The sequence below is a fragment of the Palaemon carinicauda genome, chromosome 7 (assembly GCF_036898095.1).
Source record: "Palaemon carinicauda isolate YSFRI2023 chromosome 7, ASM3689809v2, whole genome shotgun sequence".
Classification (NCBI taxonomy): domain Eukaryota; kingdom Metazoa; phylum Arthropoda; class Malacostraca; order Decapoda; family Palaemonidae; genus Palaemon; species Palaemon carinicauda.
In genome coordinates this window covers 70301784-70309319 of record NC_090731.1, presented here as the reverse complement: position 1 = coordinate 70309319, position 7536 = coordinate 70301784, and the positions used below count along the sequence as shown (strand labels likewise).

Below are 7536 nucleotides of genomic sequence, written 5' to 3'. Positions count from 1 at the left end.
TATCATGTAAAGATTGCAATGAACTTGAATAAAATATCATTCAGTTCAGTAACAGTTACCTTTAATTGCATTCATGCTTCCTCCTCTTGAGGATTACACACACATATACACACATTAAACACACACACACACACACACACACACACATATATATATATATATATATATATATATATATATATATATATATATATATATATATATATATATGTATATAAATATATGCATATATGTATATATATATATATATATATATATATATATATATATATATATATATATATACTGTATATATATACAGTATATATATATATATATATATATATATATATATATATACTGTATATATATACAGTATATATATATATATATATATATATATATATATATATATATATATATATATATATATATATATATATATATATATATACATTATATATATAAACACACATATATATATACATATATATAAATATATATTTATTTATATATATATATATATATATATATAATATATATATATATATATATATATATATATATATATATATATATATTCATTAGCACCATGTTTACCTCTAGATGCAATCATGTTTACTCCTGCTAAGGTTTGCACTTGTAAATACACTCATACATATATATGTATATATATCACATATATACAATATATACAGAAAGAGAGAGAGAGAGAGAGAGAGAGAGAGAGAGAGAGAGAGAGAGAGAGAGAGAGAGAGAGAGAGAGAGAGAGAGAGAGAGAGAGAGAGAATTCAACCATTTCCATAATAACTGCAAAAATCTGTTACTGGTGAACCAAATACTTACTTTGCTCCATCCATATTTGTTTCCAAATGGTTATTCGATATTATTAAAAGTTTGCTTGGTTGTCACTGGTACGAAAAAACATGATTTATTTTCCCATGAAGTGAATTCCTGGATATTATTCTCCCTTGTTGTTATTTTGTGTCCCATTAAATGCTCTCTCTCTCTCTCTCTCCTCTCTCTCTCTCTCTCCTCTCTCTCCTCTCTCTCTCTCTCTCTCTCTCTCTCTCTCTCTCTCCTCTCCCTCTCCTCTCTCTCTCTCTCTCTCTCTCTCTCTCTCTCTCTCTCTCTCTCTCTCTCTCATTTTTCATCCAGAAATATCCATTATTTACAAATGTCAGAATAAGAGAAATTCAATAACCCTTCCCTTAAAATCGTTTATTTTACCATTGCAGTTTTCTTTTTCTTCCTCAATTATTGGTGTATGGTCTGTTAGCTGTGGTCTGTTTATATCAATGTTTCTTCTGGTTTTAAAATATGTATTTATAATACAGTACTGTTTTTTATATACCCTATATTAGCCAGTCCTAAACGGGATTCTGTGGTACCTTAGTGGTCCATAAACAATTGTCAAGGGTTATGTGAGGTTTGTTTTATTTAATTATTTTTTTCAACTATATGTTTCTTAATCATTAAACGTACTGGGAAAAATCGTAGGATCAGAAGGATATATATATATATATATATATATATATATATATATATATATATATATATATATATATATATATATATATTTATATATATAGATAGATAGATAGATATATATATATGTATATATATATATATATATATATATATATATATATATATATATATATATATATATATATATATATATATATGTGTGTGTGTGTGTGTGTGTGTGTGTGTGTATGTGTATAAGTCTATATATAAATGTATATATTTTATACAAATTTCATTTTGGTCACGCTCAGCTCTTCCCGTCCCACAAGTAAGGGGAGTGAGGGAGTATTCATACCTTACTATGAGAGGGTTGCGTGTATGTACATTTTTGCGTATATATGTAACCGTCAATTTTGACGGGTAACATACACTAGCTTTAGAACTGTTACCTAAATCTTGAGAATAAAGATAAAATTAAAGAATAAACTTCTTACCAAAAAAAAAAAAGAAAAAAAAAATCAGCCACAAGTAATGAAGGGGTAATGGCGTCCCAAAACGACTTCATTCTGTGTTCCGCTCAATAAAGTATTTCTTTAAAGGACATTCCACGCTGCGTTATTGTTATGGCTGGAATACAGTTACGGTTGAGAGACTCAATAAACTTCTAAACTGCATATACCCTTATTTCAGGGGGACTTGTAAAGGGTAAAGGGAATTTAATAGGGAATCTAATAGTCTCCCAACCAATGAAATTGGATTTTCTCTAAAAGGGAACTATGAGGGGAGGAACAGAGAGGGAGTTTAATCTCATACGATCTTGCTAATGTCTTTTTCTAACACTATTTTTATCTTTTTACTGATACCTTTTCCAGTCGTTGGTGATCTGAGAACGCATTTATGTCCCATAGAGATACATTTTTATATATTTTGGATATTTCTTACTTTATGGAGAAGGGAAGGGGAGTTTAAAATGAAGGACAAATACTTAGCACACATATAGTAATATCTAAATGCAAACTGAAAATATAGCATGTGCATTATAATTAATTGATTGATTGAAAGTTTTCTGGAAAAGTGGGAATGCATCTACTCTGTCGCATAGAGATACATTCCTACGTAGATTGGATATTTCTCCATTTGTGGAGAAGGAAAATGTGGGTTGGAAATGAAAAAAGCAAAACAATTACTACACACATACCTGGACACCTTTTCCAGTCTCATAGAGATACGTTCTTATATAGATTAAATATTTAATAATTTACGGAGAAGGAAAATGGGGCTTGAAATGAAAAAAGAGAGAAAAAAATAATAAGTACACATATACCAATATTTATAAGTGAAGTGACGATATAGAATGGTCATTATAAACATTCTAACTTCATGTCTCTTAATGTTTTAAATCAATTATTACGAGAAAAAATAATACATACACACATACAAATATATATATATATATATATATATATATATATATATATATATATATATATATATATATATATATATATATATATATATATATTACGGTTTTACAAAGACACGCTCTTCAGCTGAAAGGATAGAGTACTGGGTGAGAAAACACCCAGAGTTTTGATCAATGGAGAACGGATTAGAAATACTTTTCCGCGATTTATATTAATCCTTTTTAGCTTCATTAAAATCACAGCGTTGACTTTGTAGAAAAGCAAGAAATTTTTGCCATTTTACCGAAGTTTGAAAAGCAGGATGCTACAAGCCCAATTATTCGAATAGGGAAAATAACCCAGTGAGGAAAGGAAACAAAGAAAAAAAATTACAAGAGAAGTAACGAGCAATCAAAATATTATTGGAAGAGTAACAACATTAAGATTAAACTTCATATACAAACTATAAAAACTTTGAAGAAGAAGAGAAATATGATAGAATCGTGTTTCCAATTGTGCCCTCAAGCAAGTGAGCTCTACACCAAGAAAGTGAAAGACCATGGTACAGAGGCTATGGCACTATACCACACATCCTTTCAATTATCCTTTTTTTTTATGCATACCAACCTTGACTTTTTACAGATATAGCAAGTTTCTTGCAATTCTTATACATACATATTGATACATTATGTACTTTACATATTACATTATTATTCTGTTTTACTCATTATTATAAAGAAAAATTACATTTTATCAATTTACAATATATGCGTAATTATTCTATACCAAAATACAGATGTGAACTTACATTACTTTACAAAATTATACATCAAATTAATACAAATTAGATCAAATAATAAAAATTATATAATATACAATAAATGTTATAGTACAAACGTATAATATTTATCTCCTTAGTTCATCTTGCTACCATTCATTTTATTAATATCCAAAGACACTACTGTTTTTTAATTACAAATAATTGATATTAAGGTCCATTATCCTATCTTTTGAATTTCTTTTATATGAAAAACGATGCCAGTGATTTTATATTCATTGATTATGTAACTAAGAGAGCATCTGTCATTCCAAATGGCTCATATAACATAAAACATTGGATATTTAAGCAGAAAATGTAGCCGAGAGATATCATTATTTTTCCAACCCTAGGGATACAAAATCCTTTATCATTTATTACCTCCCCTTCAGAGAAAATGCAAAACTAATCCAGCTTTATCTCGACAGTTCCTGTTCGCTTTTTACAGTAAGGCAAAACATTAAACGAATGATAGTAGGAATGATCCATTTCCTGATATTTCTGATGCAGAATGTAACAAGTACTTTAGGTAAAACCTCATTAAACGAATATTAAAAGAGAAGAAGAGCTAAGATACGGAATGAGATAATTAGGGGTACCACAGAAGTTAGAAAACTATCAGATAAGATCCAAGAAATGAGAATGAGGTGGTAAGGTCATGTCATGAGAAGGGATGAACATTATATTGGGAGGATAGTGATGGAAATCGAGGTACAGCAAAGGAGAAGGAGAGAGAGACCAAAACGAAGGTGGATGGACTGTATCAAGGATGACCTTAGATCAAAGGGATTAACCGGTGAGGAATTGTGGGACAGAGGTAGATGGAGAACGCTGGCCAGAAACATCAACCCCACATAAAAGTGGGAAGAGATTCAGACAAAAAAAAAGAAAAAAAGAAAAGGAATGATTTATTTCTTGATTTTCTGATGCAAAATACAACAAATAATTTAGGCCAAACAACATTAAATGAATAATAAAAGGAATTATTTATTTCCTGATTTTATGATGCAGAATGCAACAAATACTTTAGGCAAAACAACATTAAACGAATGATTTATTTCCTGATTTTCTGATGCAGAATGTAACAAATACTTTAGGCAAAACAACATTAAACGAATAATAAAAGGAATGATTTATTTCCAGATTTTCTGATGCAGAATGTAATAAATACTTTAGGCGAAACAACATTAAACGAATAATTAAACGAATGATTTATTTCCAGATTTTCTGATGCAGAATGTAACAAAAACTTTAGGCAAAACAACATTAAACGAATAATAAAAGGAATGATTTATTTCCTGATTTTCTGATGTAGAATATAACAAATACTTTCGGCAAATTAATATCAAAAGAATAATAGAGATAATAATTTGTTTCCTGATTTTCTGATGCAAAATGTAACAAATACTTTAGGCATAACAACATTATACGAATAATAAGGAATGATTTATTTCCTGATTTTCTGATGCAAAATGTAACAAATACTTGAGGCAAAACTACATTAAACGAATAATAAAAGGAATGATTTACTTCCTGATTTTCTGATGCAGAATTTTACAAATACTTTAGGCAAAACTACATTAAACGAATAATAGAGATAATGATTCATTTCCTTATTTTCTGATGTAGAGTGTAACAAACACTTCAGGCAAATCAATGTCAAACTAATGATAGAAATAATGATTTATATCTTGATTTTCTGATGCAGAATATAACTAATAGAAAGAGATGAGTTAACCCAAATAAGTATTATAAAATAAAATAAAAACGACACTATTTTAGTAGAGAATATAACAAAATATGATACAGGGTAAAAGAACAGGCTGATGATACATTCTCTCTTTCTTCATCATACATAGTGATTCATCATACTATATAGGCCGGAGTCAAGTCTCTACGACGGGGTTGATATGGTAAATGAAAAATGTGCTAGTCTTCTTCATAAAAGATATATGAGTCAAGTGGACCATAGCTTTGGTATTTGCTCAACTCTGAATAAGAATGAGGCTAAATTGATGATTTATACTGTATGTTTATACAAAAGGCACTAGTCATATAAGGGAGGGGATATAAAATAGGTGGAAACAGGTAAATAGATAAATAGTAGTTTAATAATACTGTGTAGTGAAAGAATATTAATGCTGGATTTAATAAATAAAATGTTGAACGCTGCAGTGGCTATAATCTAGGAGTCTTTTTCTCTGAGGTCACACATAATTATGGGAGTATGTATATGTGTGTATATATATATATATATATATATATATATATATATATATATATATATATATATATATATATATATATATATATATACATATATATATATATTCATATATATATATATGCATATATATATATATATATATATATATATATATATATGTAATATATATATATATATATATATATATATATATATATATATATATATATATATATATATACAAACATACATACACACACACACACACACACGCACACACACACACACAAACACACACACACACACACATATATATATATATATATATACATATATATATATATATATATATATATATATATATATATATATATATATAAACACACATGTATATATTCATATATATATGTATGTATATATATATATATATATATATATATATATATATATATATATATATATATATATATATATATATATTGTATATATATATATATATATATATATATATATATACAATATATATATATATATATATATATATATATATATATATATATATATATATATATATATATATGGTTACATGAAAATTCCACCCTCGAAAATTCCAGCCACGAAAATTTGACCCAGAAGATTTCACCCATAGAAAATTCCATCTAAAGAAGATTCTATTCAGAGAAAATTCCACCCACGGAAAATTTCACCCAAGGAAAATGTCACTCAAAGAAAATTTCACCCAAGTTTATTTAAAGTATCAAAATATAAAGCATCAGGAGATAGCCAAAAGAAAGGATAACAAGCAAAAAACAAAGAAACATTTTTTTTCATAAAGAGAAATTCATGAGTTAAATACTTATTTCACACAGAATATATTTCTAAAAAATTGCATCTTTAATAAGAAAGATTAAACGAAAAACAGTAAGAGGAAAATATCAGGCATCAAACTTTCAACAAGGGGTTTAACTTTGTCATTTACATAAGAATTATAAAATTTGCTTCCAAAAAATATATCTAAGAAATTGGATATCCAATCGAAATAATAAAAATGATTAAAAATAACAGAAAAATTAAATTTAATGAAGTTTAAATGCAACACCTCTTAGAAACTTCAAAATATCATTGACATCGAAACATTCGACAAGGTGTCTAAGTCTGGCAATAATACTTTTATATTTATTTTTTCTATTTTGATCCCCTCAAGCAATGTGAATAATTTTTGTTTGATTCAGGCTTTCTTCCTTTTGCAATGCCGCATAAAGTCTCCTGAGATTTGGGTTTACGCTTGCTAACGACGATCGTAGAGCACTATGGAAACCTTCAGCTCCATTATTGGACCGTGGTAAATTTTGCAAGACCAGTTCATGTACATTCCAGACACCTATTGAGAGAAGGGGCTCTCCTCTTCTGCGATTGGTTCCTCTTCCTCGGTACGCGCCAATGTAGGTGCTTTCAAAGAAACCAATAAACTCATCTGGTATATCATTATCGTCTGAAAGCAATTCAAAAGCAGCGATGACTTCGGATGGTGGAAGAAATGCCAGATCATCAAAGCATTTAATTTTAAGAGTAAATTGTGGGTTATTATTATACTGAGTTTTTCTTCATATCTCACATATCTTTCTCTAGCAAGATTGGCCAAAGTGAAGCAAACAGCCACG

At 28.0% G+C, this 7536-nt stretch overlaps 1 pseudogene; it reads left to right on the top strand.

The window, feature by feature from the left end:
- The window catches only part of LOC137644356 (uncharacterized), a 26090-nt pseudogene that overhangs the window by 6553 nt on the left and 12001 nt on the right, over positions 1-7536 (top strand).